Below are 24,742 nucleotides of genomic sequence, written 5' to 3' on the forward strand. Positions count from 1 at the left end.
TCAAAAAAAAAAAAAAAAAAAAAAGAGTTACAGGAATACTAAAGCAGGTGCATTCCTACAAGAAGCAGGATTTATCTCATGGGAGTCTTTGGCTTAAAGGTGCCTCATGGCCTTATCAAAACTTTCTTAGAACTGCACTATAGTTTATAAACTCCTATGCTTCCTGGCTTCCCTCTTCCCTTCCTTTCTTCCTTGCTTCCATACTTCCTTCTTCCCTTTGTTCCTCCTTATTCCCACTTTCCTTTCTCCCCTCTATTCTTCTTTCTTTTTTTCCTTCCTCTATTTACACAGTTCACACATGTGTCATGACTGTTATGTCTCCCAGTTTCCACCAGTATCTTCTCTATTTTCTCTCAAGGTTGTTTTTCCTGAGGAATCTCTTGGATGTCTTCTTGTCCCAACTTGGCATTTTCCTTTCAGAAGACTCCTACTAACAGAAATAGTGCAGATATTGGAGTCTTAGAAAACATATGAAAATATGGGGTGTTAGGATTTATTGATTCACCACTTGGCAGTGTGATGCCATCTTGAAGGGTAAGTAGACACAGAGTGTCCTGCCACATGGTCGTGGCCCAGTTGCTTAAGATTTTACCAGTGGTGAACTAGGAAAATGTCTGGGTGGAGGGGAACACTCTTGCAGATAAAATAATTCAGGAATTTGAGAACTATGAGAACAATGCCTTCCATGACAGCTGAGTTGGATAATTGCGGATAAATTGTATTAATGTATTACAGATTGATAATTAGAAACTGAGCATCATTAATAAGCAGTTAATGGCCAAGAGCCATAAGGCCTTTTTTGGGGTACTCAAGGAGACCCTTACCTCCTGCAATAGAGAGCAGCTACAGATGAGCTCCAGGATGTTTGACTTCTCAGCCAATAGCAGGTCTGTTATGCTAAGAGCAGAGTGCTGGTTTGGAAAACCTGGGACTCTGAAATATGGAATGGAGACAACTGGATGTCCACCATTAAAAATGTTGACACTGTACAGCCCCCATGATAATTTAATGTTATTTAATAAATAAGGGATAAGTGACACTGTATATGTAGATAGACAAATACACACATATATATGCACAGAGGTGGGAAATACACACTTATATGGATAGATGATTTTAGAGGTGTGTGTGTACATACATGTATGTTATATACTTTTTTATTATACTCTAAGTTCTGGAGTACATGTGCAGAACCTGCAGGTTTGTTACATAGGTATACACGTGCCATGGTGGTTTGCTGCATTCATCAACCCATCATCTACATTAGATATTTCTTTTAATGCTATACCTCCCCTACTCCCCCACCCTTCAACAGGCCCCCATGAGTGATGTTCCCCTCCCTGTGTCCTATGTGGTCTCCTTGTTCATCTCCCACTCATGAGTGAGAACATGCGGTGTTTGGTTTTCTGTTCTTGTGTTACTTCGCTGAGAATGATGGTTTCCAGCATCATCCATGACCCTGCAAAAGACTTGAACTCATCCTTTTTTATGGCTGCATAGTATTCCATGGTGTATATGTGCCATATTTGCTTTATCCAGTCTATAATTGATGGGCATTTGGGTTGGTTCCAAGTCTTTGCTATTGTGAACATTGCCACAATAAACATATGTGTACATGTGTCTTTATAGTAGAATGATTTATAATTCTTTGGGGATATACCCAGTAATAGGATTGCTGGGACAAATGGTATTTCTGGTTCTAGATCCTTGAGGAATCACCATGCTGTCTTCCACAATGGTTGAATTAATTTACACTCCCACAAACAGTGTAAAAGTGTTCCTATTTCTCCACATCCTCTCCTGCATCTGTGGTTTCTTGACTTTTTAATAAATGCCATTCTAACTGGCATGAGATGGTGTCCCATTGTGGTTTTGATGTGCATTTTTCTAATGAACAGTGATGATGAGCTTTTTTTCATATGTTTGTTGGCTGCATACATGTCTTCTTTTGAGAAGTGTCTGTTCACATTCTTTGCCCACTTTTTGATGGGGTTGTTTGTTTTTTTCTTCCAAATTTATTTAAATTCGTTGTAGATTCTGGATATTAGCTCTTTGTCAGATGGATAGATTCCAAAAATTTTCTCCCATTTTGTAGGTTGCTTGTTCAGTTTGATGATGTTTTCTTTTGCTATGCAGAAGCTCTCTAGTTTAATTAGATTCCATTTGTCTATTCTGGCTTTTGTTGCAATTGCTTTTGGTGTTTTATTCATGAAGTCTTCACCCATTCCTATGTCCTGAATGGTACGGCCTAGGTTTTCTTCTGGGTTTTTTATGATTTTAGGTCTTACATTTAAGTCTTTAATCCATCTTGAGTTAATTTTTGTATAAGGTGTACGAAAGGGGTCCAGTTTCAGTTTTCTGCATATGGCTAGCCAGTTTTCCCAACACCATTTATTTATTTTGAGGTGGAGTTTCACTCTTGTTGCCCAGGCTAGAGTGCAATGGCACGATCTCGGCTCACTGCAACCTCCGCCTACCGTGTTCAAGCGATTCTCCTGCCTCAGCCTCCTGGGTAGCTGTGATTACAGGCATGTGCCACCACGCCCAGCTGCTTTTTGTATTTATAGTAGAGATGGGGTTTCTCGATGTTAGTCAGGCTGGTCTCAAACTCCCGACCTCAGGTGATCTACCTGCCTTGGCCTCCCAAAGTGCTGGGATTACAGGCATGAGCCACTGCATCCAGCAACACCATTTATTAAATTGGGAATTCTTTCCCCATTGCTTGTTTTTGTTAGGTTTGTCAAAGATCAGATGGTTGTAGATGTCATTATTTCTGAGGCCTCCGTTCTGTCCCAATGGTCTATATATCTGTTTTGGTACCAGTGCAATGCTGTTTTGGTTCCTGTAGCCTTGTACTATAGTTTAAAGTCAGGTAGCATGATGCCTCCGGCTTTGTTCTTTTTGCTTAGGATTGTCTTGGCTACCTGGGCTCTTTTTTGATTCCATATGAAATTTAAGGTTTTTTCTAATTCTGTGAAGAAAGTAAATGGTAGCTTGATGGGGATAGCATTGAATCTATAAATTACTTTTGGCAGTATGGCCATTTTCACAATATTGATTTGATTCTTCCTATCCATGAGCATGGAATGTTTTTTCCATCTGTTTGTATCTTCTCTTATTTCCTTGAGCAGTGGTTTGTAGTTCTCCTTGAAGAGGTCCTTCACATCCCTTGCTGGTTGTATTCCTAGGTATTTTATTCTCTTTGTAGCAATTGTGAATGGGAGTTCACTTATAGTTTGGCTCCCTGTTTGTCTATTATTGGTGAATAGGAATGCTTGTGATTTTTGCACATTGATTTTGTATTCTGAGACTTTGATGAAGTTGCCTATCAGCTTAAGGAGATTTTGGGCTAAGACAGTGGGGTTTTCTAAGTATACAGTCATGTCATTGGCAAAGAGAGACAATTTGACTTCCTTTCTTCCTATGTGAATACCCTCTATTTGTTTCTCTTACCTGATGGTCCTAGCCAGAACTTCCAAGACTATGTTGAATAGGAGTGGTGAGAAAGGACATCCTTGTCTTGTGCTGGTTTGCAAAGAGACGGCTTCCAGTTTTTGCCCATTCAGTATAATATTGGGTGTGGATTTGTCATAAATTGCTCTTATTATTTTGAGATATGTTCAATCAATACCTAGTTTATTGAGAGTTTTTAGCATGAAAGGGTGTTGAATTTTATTGAAGGCCTTTCCTGTATCTATTGAGATAATTGTGGTTTTTGTCATTGGTTCTATTTATGTGATGGATTACATTTATTGATTTGCATATATTGAATCAGCCTTGTATCCCAGGGATGAAACTGACTTGATTGTAGTGGATAAGCTTTTTGATGTGCTGCTAAATTCAGTTTGCCAGTATTTTATTGAGAATTTTTGCACTGATGTTTTTCAGGGATATTGGCCTGAAATTTTCCTTTTTTGTTATGTCTTTGCCAGGTTTTGGTATCAGGATGATGTTGGCCTAATAAAATGAATTAAGGAGGTGTCCCTCTTTTTCTGTTGTGAATCGTTTCAGAAGGAATGGTACCAGCTTCTTTTTGTACCTCTGGTGGAATTTGGCTGTGAATCTGTCTGGTCCTGGACTTTTTTTGGTTGGTAGATTATTAACTACTGCCTTAATTTCAGAACTTGTTATTGGTCTATTCAGTGATTTGACTTCTTCCTGGTTTAGACTTGGGAAGGTATATGTGTCCAGGAGTTTAACCATTTCTTCTAGATTATTTGCATAGAGGTGTTTGTAGTATTCTCTGATGGTTATTTGTATTTCTGTGGGATTAGTGATGATATCTTCTTTATCATTTTTTATTGTGTCTATTTGATTCTTCTCTCTTTTCTTCTTCATTAGTCTGGCTAACAGTCTATCTATTTTGTTGATCTTTTCGAAAAACCAGATCCTGGATTCATTGATTTTTGAAGGGATTTTCATGTCTCTATCTCCTTCAGGTCTGCTGTGATCTTTCTGCTATGTTTTTTTTTCTTTTTTTTTTTTTTGGAAAGAAAGAAAAAAAAGGAGTGAAGGAGAGGAAGAAAGAGGAAGAAAAAGAGGGAGAGAGAACAGGAATATAGCTTTATTCTAAAAATAGATATTAATAATGGCCGATCAATATTTTGTGTATTTAAGGTGGAGAGTGTATATTTTGTGTATTTAAAATGGAGAGCTCTATAAATATTTATTGAGTTTACTTGTTCCGGATCTGAGTTCAAGTCCTGGATACCTTATTAATTTTCTGTCTCGTTGAGTCTAAATCTCTTTATGGGTCTTATGTATCTGGGTGTTAGAATCGTTAGTGCTTATTGTTGCATTGATCCTTTTACCACTATATCTTTGTTGCTTTGAAATCTATTTTATCAGATGAGATAATTGCAACTCCTGCTTTTTATTTATTTATTTATTTTTGCTCTCCATTTGGTTGGTAAATCTTTCTCCATCCCTTTGTTTTGAGTCTTTGTGTATCTTTGGATGTGAAATGGGTCTGGATGTAGCATACCATTAGGTTTTGGCTGTATCTTTTGATTGGGGGATTTAGTCGACTTAAATTTAGGGTTACTGCCATTTGATGCTAACTGGCTATTTTATCCATTCGTTGATGTAAATTCTTCTTTATGTTGATGCTCTTTACTTTTTGGTATATTTTTAGAAAGGCTAACACTGGTTGTTCCTTTCTATGTATAATGCTTCTTTCAGAAGCTCTTGTAAAGCAGGCCTGGTGGTAATAAAATCTCTGAGTACTTGCTTGTTCATAAAAGATTTTATTTTTCCTTCAATTGTGAAGCTTAGTTTGGCAGGATATGAAATTCTGGGCTGAAAGTTCTGTTCTTTAAGGATGTTGAATATCGGCCCCCACTCTCTTCTGGCTTGTAGGGTTTCTGCTAAGAGATCTTCTGTAAGTCTAATAGGCTTCCCTTTGTGGGTAACCTGACCTTTCTCTCTGGCTGCCCTTAGTATTTTCTCCTTCGTTTCAACCCTGGTGAATCTAATGATTACGTGCCTTGAGGTTGCTCTTCTTGAGGAATATCTTTGTGGTGTTCTCTGTATTACCTGGGGTTGAATATTGTCCTGCTTTGCTAGATTGGGAAAGTTTTCCTGAATAATATCCTGAAGAGTATTGTCCAACTTGGATTCATTCTCTTCGTCATATTCAGGTACATCTATCAAACATAAATTAGGTCTTTTCACATAGTCCCATATTTCTTGGAGACTTTGCTCATTCCTTTTTATCCTTTTTTCTCTATTCTTGTCTTCTCATTTTATTTCATTAAGTAGGTCTTCGACCTCTGATATTGTTTCTTCTGCTTGATCAATTTGGCTATTCAAACTTGTGCATATTTCACTAAGTTTTCGTGTTGTGTTTTTCCAACCCGTTAGTTCCTTTATATTCCTCTCTATATTGTCTATTCTTGTTAGCATTTCGTCAAATCTTTTTTCAACGTTCTTAGTTTCTTTACGTTGGGTTAGAACAAGTTCTTTTAACTCCCAGAAGTTTCTTATCATCCACCTTCTGAAGCCTACTTCTGTTAATGGCACACAGTCCTTTTCCACTGGGGCTTGTTCTGTTGCTGATGAGGAACTGTAATCCCCTGTAGAGGGAGAGGGGTTCTGATTTTGGGTATTCTGAGCCTTTTTAGGCTGGTTTCTTCCCTTTGTTATAAATTTATCCATCTGTCATCTTTATGATTACCGCCTTTCTAGTTGGGTTTCTGAGTGGACATCCAGTTTATTGATTCCCAGAGCTGGAATCCAAGCAACCCACTGCACTGGTCAAAACAGTGGTATTAAGACTGATGGTGCTCTTCTGCCCAGGAATCTCCTTCCTGTTTACTCTGCACGAAGAGCTGCCATGCTGAGGCACCAGCAAAACTGCTGCGCCAGCCACAAGAGTCACGCTGGTGACCCATGGGGCTCCTCCACTGGGAATCTTCTGGTCCGTGAGTGACAAAAAATCGTCTGAAAGTGTGGTGTCCTCTCGTTCTCTGCGCTTTCACTGGGAGCTACAATCCCAAGCTGTTAGCGATCAGCCATCTTGGATCTGACACCTCTTTCTGTTATCTTTTGAATTTGTTTGCTCTTGCTTCTCTAGTTCTTCTTCTTTTTTTTTTTTTAAAAGTTCACATTATAAAAAGGTTTGGTCAAAAGGACCAAAGTCTATGTCATCATCAGACTCCCTGGATTCTTCTTTCTTTGCTTCCACTTTCTTCTCCTCAGCTAGAGCAGCAGCAGTGGAGGGAGCAGGATCTCCTGCTGGTGAAGCATCAGCTGCTGGAGCAGGTCCACCAGCTCCTATCTTGTAGATGAGGCTCCCAATGTTGACATTGTCCAGGGCCTTTGCAAACAAGCATGGTCAAAAAGGTTCAACATTTATATCACTGCTTTAATGAGGGCATTGATCTTATCCTCCATGATGGTCACCTCATTGCTGTGCAGCATGAGAGCCAAGTAGCTGCAGGCGAGCTCAGAGATGGAGGCCATGGTGCCGGTGAGTGTGGGCTAGTGCTGCTGGATGTGGTGCTAGTGACCGCATGAAGTGAGGGCCTTATTTCAACATGGCCTTAGTTTCCTTGGAAGGACCAAGCACCTTGGCAGCAGCTGAGGAACGCTTCTCTAGTTCTTTTTTTTTTTTTTTTTTTTTTTGGGGTGGGGAGGAAGGCAGGAAGGGAGGGAAGAAGGACGGTAGGGAGGAAGGAAGGGATGAAGGAAGGAAGGAAGGGAGGAAGCGGGGAGGGGGGCAGGGAAGGGAAGGAAGGAAATCAAGCAATGAGAGAGACGTTGCGGACCTGGATCTAGAGGTTTACAAGTTGATTTCTTTTTTTTTGAGAGAAGGAAAGAAAAAGAAAAAAAATAAGTAATGGAGAGGAAGAAAGAGGAAGAAAAAGAGGGAGAGTAAATGGAAATATTGCTTTATTTTGAAAAAAATTGGGTATTAATAATGGCCAATCAATGTTTCATTTAAACTTATGGGTAGGTGTGATGTGGTATTGACAAGAATGTATATTTTGTGTATTTGAAGTGGAGAGCTCTATAAATATTTATTAAGTTTACTTGTTCTGGATCTGAGTTCAAGTCCTTGATATCCTTATTAATTTTCTGTCTCATTGAATCTAAGTCTCGTATCTGGGTGTTAGGATCGTTAGTTCTTGTTGTTGCATTGATCCTTTTATCACTGTATCTTTGTTGCTTTAAAATCTATTTTATCCGATACGAGAATTGCAACTCCTGCTTTTTATTTATTTATTATTTATTTTTGCTCTCCATTTGGTTGGTAAATCTTTCTCCATCCCTTTGTTTTGAGTCTTTGTGTATCCTTGCATGTGAAACAGGTCCGGATGTAACATGCCATTGGGTTTTGGCCATCTCTTTTGATTGGGGGATTTAGTCAATTTATATTTAGGGTTACTGCCATTTGATGTTGACCGGCTGTTTTATCCATTCGTTGGTATAAATTCTTCTTTATGTTGGTGCTCTTTACTTTTTGGTGTATTTTTAGAAAGGCTAATACTGGTTGTTTCTGTGTGTAATGCTTCTTTCAGAAGCTCTTGTAAAGCAGGCCTGGTGGTAATAAAATCTCTGAGTTCTTGCTTGTTCATAAAAGATTTTATTTTTCCTTCAATTGTGAAGCTTAGTTTGGCTGGATATGAAATTCTGGGCTGAAGGTTCTGTTCTTTGAGGATGTTGAATATTGGTCCCCACTCTCTTCTGGCTTGTAGAGTTTCTGCTGAGAGATCTGCTGTAAGTCTGATAGGCTTGCCTTTGTGGGTAACATGACCTTTTTCTCTGGCTGCCCTTAGTATTTTCTCCTTCATTTCAACCCTGGTGAATCTAACGATTATGTGCCTTGGGGTTGCTCTTCTTGAGGAATATCTTTGTGGTGTTCTCTGTATTACCTGGGGTTGAATGTTGACCTGCTTTGCTAGTTTAGGAAAATTTTCCTGAATAATATCCTGAAGGGTATTTTCCAGCTTGGATTCATTCTCTCCGTCACATTCAGGTACACCTATCAAACGTAAATTTGGTCTTTTCACATAGTCCCACATTTCTTGGAGACTTTGCTCATTCCTTTTTATCCTTTTTTCTCTAATCTTTTCTTCATGTTTTCTTTCATTAAGTTGGACTTTGACCTCTGATATCCCTTCTTCTGCTTGAACAATTCGAGTGTTTAAACCTGTGCATACTTCTCGGAGTTCCTGTATTGTATTCTTCAGTTCCATTAATTCACTCATACTCCTCTCTAAGTTGTCTATTCTCAATAGGATTTCATCAAACCTTTTTTCAAAGTTCCTAGTTTCTTTACATTGGGCTACAACATGTTCTTTTAACTCACCAAAGTTTGTTATTATCCATTCCTTGAAGAGTGATTCTGTCATCAGGATGCGCTCGTTCTCCATCAAGCCTTGTTCCATTGTTGATGTGGAACTGTGATCATCTTTAGAGGGAGAGGCGTTCTGACTTTGAGTATTCTCAGCTTTTTTACCCTGGTTTCTTCCCGTCATTGTAAATTTATACTCCTGTCGTCTTTGAAATTACCAACTTTCAGATTAGGTCTCTTGAGTGGACATCCAGGTTGTTAGTTCCCAGGGCCAGAGCAGCGGCGTTAAAACTGATGGTGCTTTTCTGCCCAGTATTCTCCTGTCTGGCTTCCTTCTTGTGTCCGTAGTAGGCGACTCTGCCTTCCCAGGACTCCAAACCTCGGTCAGAAGGGGAACCCGTCCCGTTTACTCTGCGCCGAGCGCTGCCGCGCCGAGGTGCCGTCACTGCCGCTGCGCCGGGCTCTGGTATTGTGCTGGGGGCCCCTGCGGGTCCTCCAAATGTGTTTACTCTGCTCCGAGAGCTGCCGCGCCGAGGTGCCGGCGGAACCACTGCGCTGGCCACGAGAGTCACACTGGCGACCCGTGTGTTTCCTCCACTGGGGGATCTTCTGCTCCCTGAGCAGCCAGACTTTGTCTGAAAGTGTGGCGTCCTCTAGTTCTCCGCGCCTTCCCTGAGAGCTGCAATCCCGGGATGTTAGCGATCGGCCATCTTGGATCGTTCCTGCCTCTAGTTCTTTTAATTGTGATATTAGGTTGTCAATTTTAGATCTTTCCTGCTTTCTCCTGTGGGCATTTAGTGTTATAAATTTAGTGCTCTAAACACTGCTTTAGTTATATCCCAGAGATTCTGGTACATTGTGTCTTTGTTCTCACTGGTTTCAAACACCTTATTTATTTCTGCCCTCATTTCATTATTTACCCAATAGTCATTCAGGAGAAGGTTGTTCAGTTTCCACGTAGCTGTGCAGTTTTGAGTGAGTTTCTTAATCCTGAGCTCCAATTTGATTGCACTGTGGTCTGAGAGACTGTAACGATTTCCATTCTTTTGCATTTGCTGAGGAGTGTTTTACTTCCAATTATGTGTTCAATTTTAAAATAAATGCAATGTAATGCTGAGAAGAATGTATATTCTGTTGATTTGGGGTGAAGAATTCTGTAGATGTCTATTAGGTCTGCTTGGTCCAGAAGTGAGTTCAAGTCCTAAATACCCTTGTTAATTCCCTGTCTCCTTGATCTATCTAATACTGACAGTGGCAAGATAAAGTCTCCCACTATTATTGTTTAGGAGTATAAGTCTCATTGCAGGTTTCTAAGAACTTGCTTTATGAATCTGGGTGCTCCTGTACTGGGTGCAAATATATTTAGGATAGTTAACTCTTCTCGTTGCATTGATCCATTTACTATGATGTAATGCCCTTCTTTGTCTTTTTTGATTTTTGTTTGTTTTATCAGAGACTAGGATTTCAACCCCTGCTTTATTTTTATTTATTTATTGCTTTTTGCTATCTATTTGCTTGGTAAATATTCCTCCATTCCTTTATTTTGAGCCTATGTGTGTCACCTTTGCACATGAGATGAGTCTCCTGAATACAGCATACCAATAGGTCTTGACTTTTTATTCAACTTGCTAGTCTGTGTCTTTTAATTGAGGCATTTAGCCTGTTTACATTTCAGGTTAATATTGTTATGTGTGAATGTGACCTGTCATTATGATTCTAGCTGGTTATTTCATCTGTTCGTTGATGCAATTTCTTCATAGGGTCAATGGTCTTTACAATTTGGTATGGTTGTTGTTGTTGTTTGAGATGAAGTCTTGCTCTGTTGCCCAGGCTGGAGTACAGTGGTGCAATCTCAGCTCACTGCAACATCCGCCTCCCTGGTTCAAGTGATTCTCCTGCCTCAGCCTCCCAAGTAGCTGGGATTACAGGTGCCCATCACCACCCCTGGCTAAGTTTTTAATTTTTTTAGTAGAGATGGGGTTTCATCATGTTAACTAGGATGGTCTAAATCTCTGACCTCATGATTTGCCTGCCCTCAGCCTCCCAAAGTGCTGGGATTACAGGTGTGAGCCACTGCATCCAGCCCAATTTGGTATATTTTTGCAGTGGCTGCTACCAGTTGTTCCTTTTCATGTTTAGTGCTTTCTTCAGGAGCTCTTGTAAGGAAGGCCTGGTGGTGACAAAATTTCTCAGCATTTGGTTGTCTGTAAAGGATTTTATTTCTCCTTCATTTATGAAGCTTAGTTTGGCTGGATATGAAATTCTTGGTTGAAAATTCTTTTCTTCAAAAATGTTGAATATCGGCCCCCACTCTCTTCTGGCTTGTAGGCTTTTTACAGAGAGATCTGCTGTTACACTGATGGGCTTCCCTTTGTGGGTAACCCAATCTTTCTCTCTGGTTGCCCTTAACATTTTTTACTTCATTTCAACCTTGGTGAATCTGACAATTATATGTCTTGGGTTTGCTCTTGTTGAGGAGTATCTTTGTGGTGTTCTCTGTATTTCCTGAATTTAAATGTTGGCCTGTCTTGCTAGGCTGGCTAAGTTCTATGGGATAACATCCTGAAGAATGTTTTCCAATTTTGTTCCATTCTCCCCATCACTTTCGGGTACACCAATTAAACGTAGCTTGGTCTTTTCACATAGTCCCATATTTCTTAGAGGCTTTGTTCATTCATTTTCATTCTTTTTAATATAATCTTGTCTTCACATTTTATTTCATTAAATTGATCTTCAATCTCTGATATATTTTCTTCCTCTTGATTTATTCAGCAATGATACTTGTGTATACTTCATGAAGTTCTTGTGCTGTGTTTTTCAGCTCCATCAGGTCATTTATGTTCTTCTCTAAACTGGTTATTCTAGTTAGCAATTTCTCTAACCCTTTTTCAATATTCTTAGCTTCCTTCCATTGGGTTAGAACATGCTCCTCTAGTGCAGAGGAGTTTGTTATTATCCATCTTCCAAAGCCTACTTCTGTCAATTCATCAAACTCATTCTCTGTCCAGTTTTGTTCCCTTGCTGATAAGGGGTTGTAATCCTTTGGAAGAGAAGAGGCATTCTGGTTTTTGGAATTGTCAGCTTTCTTGTGCTAGTTTCTCCCCATCTTCATGGATTTATCTACCTTTGGTCTTTGCTGTTGGTGATCTTTGGATGGAGGTTTTGTGTGGTCATCCTTTGTGTTGATGTTGATGCTATTCCTTTCTGTTAGTTTTCCTTCAATGGTCAGGCCCTTTTGCTGCAGGTCTGCTGGAGTTTGCTGGAGGTCTATTCCAGACTCTGTTTGCCTGGGTATCACCAGCAGAGGCTGAAGAACATCAAAGATTGCTGCCTGTTCCTTCCTCTGGAAGTTTTGTCCCAGAGGGGCAACCACCAGATGCCAGCAGAGCTCTCATGTATGAGGTGTCTGTTGGCCTCTGCTGGGAGATGTCTCCCAATCAGGAGACACGGGGGTAAGGGATCCACTTGAGGAAGCAGTCTGACCCTTACTGGAGCTTGAATGCTGTGCTGGGAGATCTGCTGCATTGATCCAGCAGACAGGGATGTTTAAGTCTGCTGAAGCTGTGCCCACAGCTGTCCCTTCCCCCAGGTACTCTGTCCCAGGGAGATGGCTATTTTATTTATCCACTTCCCATACTTTCAAAGGTGTCATCCCTTCCTAGTAAGAGCTGACAGTTCTTCCATGATAGAAATAATTGCATAGGTCTCTCTCTGACAATACAAGAGGGGTATCCCTCAGGAGCTACCCCTACTGGCTGTCCTGAGAGCCAAGCCAATAACTAGAATTGAATCCAAGCATAGCCTGGCTGGAACATGCTGGGCCTGATAGTGAGGGAATGAGACACTACTAAAAGAGTTGCTGGAATTGGCCAGCATGTACTATTAGGAGTCGAGGGAGTATACTGGCATTGGATTTTGAGGGTTCCTATTCAAGAGGTCAGAATGGAATACTGGATAAGCAAGAATTCATTATTCTTGGACACTTTCTCAAGACATAAGTTTTAACATAGCAAAAATCTCAAGGAATAGAGCAAACATGTTTAGTTTAAAAGCCTAGAAGTCTAGGAAAAGCAATGACTAACACTCGGTGAAGCAGAGATGTCTGAGTTTCCCTTGGAGATGGTAGAAAAAAGAATGAAAAGGTTGAGAGAAGTGGGAATATTGGAATGGGTATAATATGTGAGGCCAGACGATCCCCCTAAAGGGCCATGTTCCCCAAGAGGGCCCAGGATGCTCCATCCACCAAGGCTGTTAGACATGTGCTTGCTAGAGGGGTACCACCATTACTAAGATCTTCAGTGATCTCCTCCTTTGACAGTCAGGAATGATGATAGGAGAGACAGGCACAAAACTGGACTTGTCAATATCCATGGGGAAAATGGGACCTTGACATAATATAGGCTAGGCAGCAGCACTTAACATGCAGAAGCCAAGAGGCTGGATTTAACATAGTGATGAGTAAGGCCAAAGGGACAGCCACAGGACTCAGCCAACAAGGAGCAATAAAGGTAGTTAACAGCACATGCTATCCCTTAGGGAAAAATAAGCAGACAGCCAGTGAGCTGCTACTTGATATCTATACTCAAGGAAGCAAAAATGAACCATCAGAAGTCCAAAGAAAGTCATCTCCCATAAAGTCATAATTTCTTGCCCATTTCCCATGCCCAAGCCAACTGCCTGGCTGTCTGCTCATGGATCTTGAAAGAAAAAGCCTGGAACATAGGAGACAAGGAGGCCTGAAGGTATGTGGATGAACATATGGAATAGGGATAAAACGCGGGGTCTCATTATTTCTTTAAAAGACTTTCACTCAATCCTTTTGGTTTTAGCTCCTGAACCTCTTCCTTACTCATTCTAATTTCTGAGCTTTGCAGGGTGGCGGGGAGGGGGGGGAGTTCACAGTAAATTGGCTTTCTTTGTGGCTGGGTTAGCCAGAGCGGTTAGCATATTAATCTGCTTTGTAGCTCCCAAATGTCATTATTTTTGTCTTCTCTCTCCCATCTCTTTGTCCTTGTGGAATTATGGCTTTTATTTTATATAATGCTTCATTGTCATTTTGTTGGTGATATGATTTGGTTATGTCCCCACCCAAATCGCATCTTGAATTGTAGTTTGCATAATCCCCATGTGTCATGGGAGGAACCTGGTCAGAGGTAGTTGAATCATGGGGGTGGTTACCCCCAGACTGTTCTCATGATAGTGAGTGAGTTCTCATAAGATCTGATGGTTTTATAAGGGGCTTTTTTCCCTTTTGCTCAGCACTTCTCTTTCCTGCCACCTTGTGAAGAAGGACATGTTTGCTTCCCCTTCTACCATGATTGTACATTTCCTGAGGCTTTCCCAGCCATGCAGAACTGTGAGGCAATTAAGCCCATTTCCTTTATAAATTACTCAGTCTTGGGTATTTCTTCATAGCAGCATGAGAATAGAGGTTGGGTACTAGGAGGGATTAGAGGCTATTGCCTTTAGGTGGAAGTTGGCAAATTCTTTACCACAGAGAATCCTATTCAAGCTTTCCCTGTCTCAGTCTATAACAGGACATCTTGCTTAAGTTGTATTGCTTTCAAGGAAGGGTTGAGCTTGGCTAGCTTTTGACTGACAATCAACAAAGAATTCCTTTCAAGTTTTCTACCAGTCATTAAAGCAACCTCTCCTCAACTCCAAGATGATTCACCAAAATATTGTATATATAACCCAGATGTGATTTGGCCAGGCAGTCACAGTTACAATGATGGTGGGAGAACCTCTACTCATAGGCACTGAATTAGCAAGTAACTGTACTCATCCAGGCCACATTACTTTAACTTATCCATGAGGATATGAAAAATACTGTCAAACACTTTGCAAAAATCTGTATACACAATACGCAGGTATACTTAGACCAGATAATATGGCACAGAATTTCTGGAATTTGGCAGAACTGAGTTTGAATCTTGGCTCTAATTCCTGCTCTACATCAGTCGGCAAACTTTTTCTTAAAGGGCCAGTTAGTAAGCACTTTAGGTTTTGCAGTCCATATGGTTTCTGTTGCAACTACTCAACTCTGCTGTGCTAGTGCAAAAGCAACCATAGACCATAAGTAAGCAAATGAATGTGGCTGTGTTCCAAAATAACTTTATTTAGAAAAACAGATGAAAGTCCTGATTTGGACCATAAGCCATACTCTGCTGATTCATGCTTTATGATCATATTTTTTTTGAGATGAAGTCTTGCTCTGCTGTCCAGGCTGGAGTGCAGTGGTGCAATCTCATCTCACTGCAAACTGTTCCCAGGTTCAAGCAATTCTCCTGCTTCAGCCTCCAGAGTAGCTGGGATTACAGGTGTGTGCTACCACAACCAGCTAATTTTTGTATTTTTAGTGAGGAAAGGATTTCACCATGTTGGCCAGGTTGGTCTCAAACTCCTGACCTCAGGTGATCCACTCGCCTTGGCCTCCCAAAGTGCCAGGATTACAGGCATAAGCCACTGTGCCCAGCTGATCCCATACTTTTTTAACCTTGGATAGGTCATTTGTAATAATGTTGTTAATGCTAACTAATTTTTAGGTTGTTCTGGCACTTACCTAAAATAATATGCACAAAGGCAGTGAAGTGGGGTCCCACAATCAAATAGATACTGGGTTGAGTCTGGAGTTTGCCACTTACTGGTTACAGGTGACCTTGAATAAGTTTTTAAATCTCTCTAAGGTCTATGGTCTGGCTAGATAGAACACAGCCTAGGATAGTATAATTTGCAGAGGATTGCTTAATGGAGCATAGACATTCTGGTTCACTGCTCTATCTGTGGTTCTGGCTCTGACTGCAACCATGTAGATGTACTATTTGTGACTCAGTCAAAAACATTCACTTTAGCTCCAGATCTTTCTGAAGCACTTAGTAGTTTTATTTAGTAATTTTTTCAAACAGATATTAGGTGGCTTCCCCTCTCTTTCTTCCCATTTTCTCCTTCTTTTCCATTCATACCTAGCACAGAGCTTTCCAAACAGGAGAAGAGATGTCAGTGTTTATTTAAGGAATGCAGTGTTTCAGTCCAGTTGGATTCAGCTATGCTTGTGGAGATGTGCCTTTAATGACTAAATTTTTAGTTTTCAAGTAAAGCAATCAGGTATTTCATCTTTTTACTGAAGTTGAAACACAAAGAAAAGAGCCTTAATCAAAATAGGGCTTTGAAGTTTGCCATCAAAAGGATTTCCTTATAGTAGCTGTTGCAGACTTTTAAAATGATAGACGTTTAAAACTAGAGAGGGTTACCATTCCTTAGGAAGCTTATGTGTGAGTCTAATTACAACAAAGGATGATCGATTGAAATATCCTTCAATATTTCTAAAGTATTTGATTTAAATGGCAGTATCTGGCAAATAAAAGATGCCAAATGTCCTGCTAGTGAATATCTCAGAGTTCCTTTGTTAAGTGGTTTAAGTTGTGAAGTAGGAGCTACAGAGTTCTAGAAGCTGAAGCACTAGCCAAAATCTAACATGGTTTGTGGAACTGTAAATTGGTGTAGGCTCCCTAGAGAGAAATTTAGGATATCTAACAAAATTTTAAATATACATAGACTGTGATCCAAAAACATAGTCCAAGATTATAATAGGACAAGTGTGGCATGCATAAGAATATTTAGACTATGGTAATTTTTAATAATGAAATCTCCATCAACAATGGCTTGAGTAAGTCAATTAAAATACAAGTATTGCAGTAGAATACTGTGTATAGTTTTTAAAAGATAGATCTTTAATTTTTGGTGTGAAGGATATTTATGACATAGAGCAAACAATAAAGTGTTCATTATCTGGACAGAATATGTATGAGAACATGTTCCTGTCTCTGTATTGTTTGAACTATTTATGAAAGCGATGCAATATGAGGGAAGGAAACAATGATGCTTTCTATTTGAAAGGAAAAAGTCAGCTGTGATTTTTAATTTCACTGCTCAGGAAATGGAATTAAGAATAGAATATTGGGCTAAAAAGATATATGATCATCCAATCTAATTTTCTCACATAGGATATAAATAGTAAGACACTTATCCTAACATAATTCTGTATTTAAAACATAAGTACTAATGTATTTTCCCGAAACTGTTGCTGAGAACTGTGACATGAAATAAATTATATTTTCCCCAAAAATAATATAATAATTTATTTCATCATTAAAAATATTAGATATAGCCAAAACGATTTTTATAAATTAAAAAATACATACAACATGCAAAAAATACAATAGTGCCATAAGATGAAGTATCTAGACTTGTACAATAATAATACATAATACATGTTCATAATTTAATAAAATTTTAATTGATTTATCAGAATTTTGGTGGCATTAGGGGATAATTTGTATGAAGCATGTTACTTATAAATTGTCCATGATAATTTAAAAAAATACTTCCTTTTTTATTAGTAAAGTTTTATGTAGCAAATGGAAACTCTTGAAACACTTGATATAAAATTATTTTAAACCAAGCCAGAAATCTTGACATCCTCTTTTATTTCTCTCCCTTCTCTGTCTCTTTCTTGTCTGACAGACATCTCTGAATTTATAGCTTATTTATAATAATTGGAAAGACTGACAAACTCAGCTTTGAGGGCTATTTCCCAACCTTATTTTCATTAACAAACTCTTTTCACAGTACAATATCACTAACCCCATTAGAATTTTTATATGCCTTTTTCTCCAATATTTTATTATGAAAATGTTCACATATATAGAAAAGCTGAAGAGTTGCACAGTGATAAATCCAATCGTTAAATTCTACAATTGTCAATATGCTGTTCTATTGATTTCATCACCTGTCTCTCCATTCTCTGTCCATGTACCTATCCATCCATCAATTCATCTTATTTTATTTATTTATGTAGCGACAGAGTCTTGCTCTTGTCACCCAGGCTGGGGTGCAGTGGGATGATCTTGGCTCACTGCAACCTCTGCCTTCAGGGTTTAAGTGATTGTCCTGCCTCAGCCTCTTGAGTAGCTGGGATTACAGGCTCCCACCACCACAGCCAGCTAATTTATGTATTTTTAGTACAGATGGGTTTCACCATGTTGGCCAGGCTGGTCTCAAACTCCTGACCTCAAGTGATCCACCTGCCTCAGCCTCCCAATTCAGCTTATTTTTTTAAATGCATTTCAAAGTAAGTTGCAAAACTGGGCTCACTGGCTTGCACCTGTAATCCCAGCTACTCATGAATCCCTTGAAGCCAGGAGTCTGAGACCAGCACCTGGGCAATACAGTGAGACTATCTCTACAAAGAAAAAAAAAAGCCAAGGTGGCATGTACCTGGAGTCCCAGGCACTCAATAGGCTGAGGTGGGAGGGTCACTTGAACCCTGGAGTTCAAAACTGCAGTGAACTCTGGCCATGCCACTGCACTCCAGCCTGGGCAATAGAGCAAGATCCCATCTCTAAAAATATAAAAAAATGAAAGAAAGAAAGTTGCAGACCTGAGTACATTCTATCCCTAAACACTTTGGCTTGCAAATACTTATCTAGATCATTGTATTTTTATAGTGTTGTTTTTATTTCAAGGTACAATTTAGATATAATGACATAGATATATTAACTGTAGCATTCTATGAGTCTTTAAAAATGCAAAACTCCACCCAACTCCTATCTAGGAAACATTTCATTACCAAGAAGATTCCTTTGGGTCCTTTCCTAATCAGTCCCAACTTTGCCCATATGAAGAAACAACTACTGTCCTCATTTTTATACCACAGATTAGCCATGCCTATTCTAGAACTTACATAAGTGCAATCACACAGCACTATTTTATGTAAGGTTTCTTTTGCTCAACCTGTTTTTGAGATTCATTCATGCTGCATGTTTCAGCAGATCAGACCTGCTTTAGTTTTATTATTTTATTGTTTTTTTTTTGAGACGGAGTTTTGTTCTTGTTAGGCCATTGTGCAATGGCGCAGTCTCGGCTCACCGCAACCTCCGCCTCCTGGGTTCAGGCAATTCTCCTGCCTCAGCCTCCTGAGTAGCTAGGATTACAGGCACGCGCCACCGTGCCCAGCTAATTTTTTGTATTCTCAGTAGAGACGGGGTTTCACCATGTTGACCAGGATGGTCTCGATCTCTTGACCTCGGGATCCACCCACCTCGGCCTCCCAAAGTGCTGGGATCACAGGCTTGAGCCACCGCGCCTGGCCTTAGTTTTATTATTTTAAAATTTTTTACTTAATTTTTTTATTTTTTTAGATAGGATATTGTTCTGTTATCCAGGCTGGAGGGCAGTGGCACAAACATAGCTCACCTTAGCCTCAACTTCCTGGGCTCAAGTGATCCTCCTGCTTCAGCATCCTGCACAGCTGGGACTATAGTTGCATACCACCATGCCCAGCTAATTTTAAATATATATTTTTAGGGTGGGTGTGGTCTCATGCCTGTAACCCCAGCACTTTGGGAGACCGAGTCGAGTAGATCACCTGAGGTCAGGAGTTTGAGACCAGCCTGACCAACAATGAAGAAACTCCGTCTCTATTAAAAATACAAAATTAGATGGATTTGGTGGTACATGCCTGTAATCCCAGCTACTTAGAAGGCTGAAGCAGGAGAATCACTTAAACCCAGGAGGTGGAGGTTGTGGTGAGCCATGATTGCACCATTGCACTCCAGCCTGGGCAACAAGAGCGAGACTCCATCTCAACAACAATGAAATTTTTTTTATTGAGAGAGGATCTCACTGTGTTGCCCAGGCTTGTCTCACACTCCTGACCTCAAGCAATCCTCCCACCCCAGCCTCCCAAATCACTGAGATTACAAGTGTGTGCCACTGTGTCTGGCCAGTCCATTCTTTGTTTGTTTTTGAGACAGAGTTTCACTCTGCTGCCCAGGCCAGAGTGCAGTGGTATGATTATGACCTCCTGCAGCCTCAACCTCCCCAGGCTCAGGTGATCCTTCTACGTCAGCCTCCTGAGTAACTGGAACTACAGGCATGTGCCACCATGCCTGGCTAATTTTTGTATATTTTTAGAAGGAAGTTTTCACCATGTTGCCCAGGCTGGTCTCCATAGTTCATTCCTTTTTATGGCTGAGTGGTATTACATCATTTAAGTATGACACAACTAATTTGATCTCTTTTCCAGTTGATGGACATTTGGATTGTTTCCACTTTAGGGCTGTTAGAAGACAAAATTACAACAACTTAGTCTAAAGATTGAATTGGCTTTTATTTTCCATCCTGGAATCAGGCAGCACCTCATTCTATAAAATGGAATGAGTGTTCCAATGAGTTGAGCTTGTAGGCAGGAAAGGGCTAAAGAAGGCAGAAGCAAAGAAGGAAAAGCAGATGGGTCTTTTCAGTTACTTTCCTTGTGGTACTAAACACTGATACTGACTCAAGTTGACTGGAATCTCCTGATTTTTAGAAAAACCAGCCCATGTCACTGTTCAGTTTGATTAGGTGACAGTTAGTACAAATGACATCATTCTGGTTTGGTCTAGTCTCCCTTGGCCCAGTGCAGGAGGCTAGTCCAAAACAATGGCCTCCCATAACCCTTATTTAACTGGACAATTCTGAAAGGAGCTGCTACAAACATGTCAAGAAGTATGCAAGGTTTGAAATGTCATCCTATTTGCAAGATTATGAATCAGCCCGCTGCAATTTCATGGATGCTGGCAGATAACACAAGACTCCAGAGGGAGTGACAGTTTTCTTGCTAACAGCAATAGCAGTGGCCACAGTTACTGGAATTGGTGAGCATTCCCTAAGTCCCAATTTCCACAGGGTGACGTGGAGAAAGCCAACTGACATCTGCACACAGTTATGCAGGTGTTACAAGAGAGGAATCCTGAGCTTAAGGATTCCTAATCTTTTATAACTGCCCTGGAGGGTGACATTATTGTTATCTTCCAAGGCTGTTCTCTGTACAAACATCCAGATAGCTCAGAAAAAGCAGCCAGCGCTTCTGCTCACAAGATGTGTAAAACACCAGAGACCTACAGAGAATTGTCTCCTGACAGACCATTCTTGCACAAATCTTTTTGTGAACATCTGTTTTTATTCCTCTTGGGTAAGATCCTAAGAGTAGTCCTAGATACTTGAAAGGCTGAGGCAAGAGAATTGCTTAAGCCCAAAAATTCAGGGTAACAGTGAACTATGAGCTACAATCATACCACTGCACTCTAGCCTGGGCTACAGAGTGAGAATCTGTCTCAGGCATAGAAAACCTTTCATAGAGATGTTTATCAAACTTTTCCAGTGTTCATAAATTTCACAAAAAGTCTGAGGTGTGACCAGCTACACGTTTTACCAAAGAAAGCTGTGGCAGTGGCTCACACCTGTTATACATTAATAGCAACTTGGGAGGCTGAGGTGGGAGGATCACTTGAGCCCAGGAAGTCAAGATTTCAGTGAGGCACGGTCATGTCACTGCACTCCAACCTGGGAGATAGAGCGAGACTGTATCTTAAAATATATATTTCTTGTATATATATTAAATACATTTAATATATATATTTTAAAAATATATATGTTTATATATAGCTATATCATTCTTTTCCTGAAGGGCTATTGCAGGGTTCCACCATCTTGCAGCTGCCTGAGACATGGCTTCTGTTTGTAAGTCCCTATTAAATGTTTGTTTCTAGGCTGGGCATCGTGGCTCATGCCCATAATCCCAGCACTTTGGGAGGGAGATGGGTAGATCACAAAATCAAGAGATCAAGACCATCCTGGCCAACATGGTGAAACCCCATCTCTACTAAAAATACAAAAATTATCTGGGCATGGTGGTGCATGCCTGTAGTTCTAGCTACTCGGGAGGCTGAGGCAGGAGAATCAATTGAACCCAGGAGGCGGAGGTTGAAGTGAGCCAAGATAGTGCCACTGCAGTTCGGGCTGGTGACAGAGTAAGACTCCATCTCAAAAAAAAAAAGAAAGAAAGAAAATGTTTCTTTCTGAGAAACTGGAATTGTCAGCCTCTTTCTTTGGCTTCTTAGCTTCCCCAGCCTTTGGGAGCAGGTTTGCACAGCCTGGCTCACTGCAGAACATTTGGTGAACTAGCCAGGAGCTGAGACTAAGAAATGGGTAAAAATGGGTAAAAGCACTGAAGCATCCTTGGAGGAGACCCCAGGGTGGTGCCATCTCTGTGTGGAATGGTGCGGCTCATGTTTTAGATGCTTGTGGACCTTGTCATGAGTATAGAGATGCTCCCCAAATACTGGCAGGCTTAGAGCGACCTTTAGCTGAGAGCCACCTACCCCACCACAGCAAGGGAGGGCAGAAAGGGGTGAGCAGCCCTGTAGTGGGGTGGCCACCTCTGTGAACAAACTGGAAGTCCAGCTAGCAGCAGAAGCAAAAGTAAAAGAGCTTGAAGAGGAGGCCAGGCACAGTGACTCTCCCAGCACTCTGGGAGGCCAAGGAGGGAGGATTGCTTGAGCCCAGGAGTTTGGGGCTACAGTGAGCAGTGACTACACCACTGCACTCCAGCCTGGGCAACAGAGCAAGACCATGTCTCTAAAACAATAAATTTTAAAAATTAATTAATGAATGAACTCTGTGATCAGAACTCAGATTAATTAAAGGCTGGTATTATGGTTGTGTTGTGTGTGGCGGGGGATAAAACTGATTTTTTAAATTTCTTATTTTGTTGAGACAGGGTCTTACTCTGTTTCCCAGGCTGGAGTACAGTGGCACTATCGTGGTCTCTGCAGCCCTGACCTCTGGGCTCAGGAAATCCTCCCACCTCAGCCTCCCATTGTATTTGGCACTACAGGGGCTTACCACTACACCTGGCTATTTTTTTTTTCCTAGAAATTTCTTTATTATTACTTGTTCTTATTAAGCGCCAGCTTGATACTGCAGAAAGTTTCAAATCACCCTTGATAACCCACTTTCTTTTCTCCTACCCGAATTCTTGATCAAGAGTTTTTGAAGTAAAGACATGCTCTTCTCTCTTCTGTATAAAACTTTATGAAATAAAGGCAAAAGATTGTGTACATCTTGCTGGAAAATGCTGCCCAGCGCTCCGAAGATGGTGGCTGCTCGAGCTCCCTTCACTGTCCGGGTGCTGAAAGACTTGTTGATGAACTGTCTCTTCACAAAGCAAGTCCACCACTCGCTGGGTTTATCAACCTTAGGGTCGAAAACTTTCTCACAAAGTCTCAGTCCAGTCTCTTGCCTTAGCTGTTGTAAATAGGCTCTCATCACTTCATCTTCCTGTTTGTTTGCAGGTTTGGCATAAATTGCATTAAGTGAAAAACGAGGCTCTCCAGGAATGGGAAAATTAGTGATTCCCAGTGTATACATTTCTTTCTCACCTTGGCGTTTGGAATCGCACTTTTGGAGTTTCTTCAGAGACTCAGAAATGTGGAGAGTTATATATATCAAGGTCCCATCAGCTTCATTCTTAATTTCATGGTTCTTGAAGAAGACATTGGGCTTGAAGTAATAGATGGCTTCATCCATAATATCTGTATCTTTTGTCTCTCTGGGGCAGGCCCTTTGAATTGACTTCTGATAGGTAACAGTACCATGTTTCCAAAGAGTTTGGTGTCGGGCTCCATGAGAGAAGAGTGGTCAGCCAGCATCTTGGCAGGGCCCAGGTTTCAACCCGGAGAAGGAGGATCGAGTTAGAGTGGTGCCCGCCCAGCTAATTTTTTTAACTTTCTGTAAAGACAGAGTCTCACTGTGTTGCTCAGGCTGGTCTCAAACTCCCAGGCTGAAGCAGTCCTCCCACCTCAGCCTTCCAAAGTGCTGGGATTATAGCCGTGTGCCATCACGCCTGGCTTTCTTCTCTTTTTGCATCCTGTATCTGGGAACTTGTTTGCAGTTAACTGAACATCCCCCCTTTTAAAAAATGTGTATGTTTGGTCTCTCTGTGTGGTGCCTTTCTTGTTGGTATGGTTTTTGCTTTTTAGAAAACTTGAAATTGCCCCAGTTTGCCTCCTCTAAAAGTTAATTTTCAATTTCCTTCCACTCCTGCTCCTCCTTCTTTTTCTATCTTCAAGACCACATGAAGAAATCTAGAGGCGACTTCTAGCAACCCTGAGACCTCTTAAGAACATAGAAAAATGTGTCACATATCCACTTTGGGGGTTTCTGCCTTCTGTATGGAGCCCCAAGAGTTGAGGGGAGGTTTCTCTTGGGTCTAGAGTTCCGTTCTCTTTTGCAGTGAGTTCTCTGGTCTCTTTAGCTTTGGGAGTACCATGGATGCCTTTATGTTATTAGAGAACATGACCTTTGGGTGTGCAGTGGCTGAAAAGTCACCAGTGAGGGCTGCAGTTTTGGAGGTGGGTGACAAGGTTTATAGTAAGCGGTAATGACTGCAGGGGGCTACTTGGGGCTACTCATTTCTTTGCATGTTTAGATAAGAAAAGCATGGCTTGGACACCTAGAGGCTATGTGTCTTAGTCCATTCTGCAATGCAATAAAATAATCACCTGAGGCCGGATAATTTATAAAGAAAATAGGTTTTTTTGGCTTACAGTAAGTTTTGCAGGCAGTTCAAGAAATATTGTACTGGCATCTGCTTCCAGTGAGGGCCCCAGAAAGCTTCCACTCATGGCAGAAAATGAAGGGGAGCAGGAGAGAGAAAGGAAGAAAGAAGGAGGGAGGTGTTGGGCTCTTCCACAGTCAGTTCTCTCTGGAACTAAGAGTGAGAACTCACTTCTGAGAATACCGCACAAAGCGATCCGCCCCAGGATTCCAAACACCTCCTACCAGGCCTCGCCTCCAACCTGGGGGATCAGATTTCAACATGAGATTTTGAGGGGAAAACTATCTATTCTATAGCACTATGGAAACACTTGCCACCAAGGAACAAGACTCCCATGGGGTGTGGGCTGATCAAGAGTGGGCTGCATAGTGCTGGCTTGCCCATCAGCCTCAGGGGAATGTCTGTGCAATGAGGTACACCATGGAAGCATTGCACCCTCCAGTCCTATGCTGTTTCCCTCTCTGGGGGAATGTGAAAAGAGACACAAGGGAGCACATGCTGTTGGA

At 40.9% G+C, this 24,742-nt stretch overlaps 2 pseudogenes across 1 annotated transcript; both read right to left on the reverse strand.

The window, feature by feature from the left end:
• Positions 1 to 6,518: 6,518 nt before the first annotated feature.
• Positions 6,519 to 6,963, reverse strand: LOC100395379 (large ribosomal subunit protein P1 pseudogene; annotated as a pseudogene).
• Positions 6,964 to 22,483: 15,520 nt separating this feature from the next.
• On the reverse strand, positions 22,484 to 24,475 carry LOC100390795 (actin-related protein 2/3 complex subunit 3 pseudogene; annotated as a pseudogene). Its single transcript, XR_013525718.1, has one exon. The product of XR_013525718.1 is annotated as an actin-related protein 2/3 complex subunit 3 pseudogene (transcript).
• Between the last annotated feature and the right edge of the window lie 267 nt (positions 24,476 to 24,742).

This window comes from Callithrix jacchus, chromosome 13, assembly GCF_049354715.1.
Source record: "Callithrix jacchus isolate 240 chromosome 13, calJac240_pri, whole genome shotgun sequence".
Lineage (NCBI taxonomy): Eukaryota > Metazoa > Chordata > Mammalia > Primates > Cebidae > Callithrix > Callithrix jacchus.